Raw genomic sequence first — 977 nt, forward strand, 5'->3', positions numbered from 1 at the left:
AACTTTTTTCCTCATTAACCTGTAGATTTAGGCAAGTTCACTTCTGTAGTTCTTTGTTCTCATTTGGATATGGCTATAGAGAATTAAATAAAAATAAAATTATGTCTGAGTAATAGTCCATTGAATATATAGACCCATTTATCCACTCATCTTTTGATGGACACCTAGGTTGCTTCCAATATTGACTATTGTAAATAATACTGCAAAGACGGGTGCATATATCCTTTACTTTTTTTAAAACAAGCTCTGGTCAGTTTTATTAAAGTAAAATGTTGGATGATTTACTTTTCACCAGTCTGTGCTGGTCTGCTTCTAACAATAGCAGAATCACCTAGATCAATGACAGCAGTGCGCATACCCTGTAGTATTTTTCACACTTATGCCCAATTCAGTATTATTGTCACTGTGATGACTGGCCAACATGGCATAGTACTCTGTTTCAGATTTCCTCAAGGCTGGGCAGTTGTTGGCAAGGACGACCAGTTTTGCTTTTCCTTGTCTGATCATTTTCCGAGGCTGCTTGTACCCCAGTACGTACTTTCCACTTTTCAGAACAAGTTGGAGCCTAGACTTGATCCACTCCAGCAACTCTTTTGTCTTCTTTGCAGCCATTATCTTCCTGCCTTAGGTGTGGCAAGGCCTCCAACTAACAGCCTCCCAAATGGCCAGGGAGCTAGAAAGGCAGGAGTGCATATATCTTTTAAAATGAATGTTATCTTCTTTGGATAAATACCCAAAAGTGAAATTGCTGGTTTGTATGGTAGTTTAGTTTTTTGAGTAAAACTTCATAGTGTTTTCCACAGGGGTTGTACCATTTGCAATCCCACCAATAGTGCAGGAGGGTTCCCTTTCCTCTACATCCGTTCCAGCAGTTATTAAAGAATGAAATCCTGCCATTTGCGACAACATAGGTGAACCTATAGGGAGGGCATTGTGCTAAGTGAAATAAGTTAGACAGAGAAAGGCAAATTCTGTAT

The 977-nt window shown here is 39.2% G+C and overlaps 1 pseudogene; it reads right to left on the bottom strand.

Annotated features, from left to right (window-relative positions):
• Positions 1-281: 281 nt before the first annotated feature.
• LOC102432940 lies at positions 282-612 on the bottom strand (annotated as a pseudogene).
• Positions 613-977: the final 365 nt, after the last annotated feature.

The sequence above is a fragment of the Myotis lucifugus genome, unplaced genomic scaffold (genome assembly GCF_000147115.1).
Source record: "Myotis lucifugus unplaced genomic scaffold, Myoluc2.0 scaffold_2012, whole genome shotgun sequence".
NCBI classification, from domain to species: domain Eukaryota; kingdom Metazoa; phylum Chordata; class Mammalia; order Chiroptera; family Vespertilionidae; genus Myotis; species Myotis lucifugus.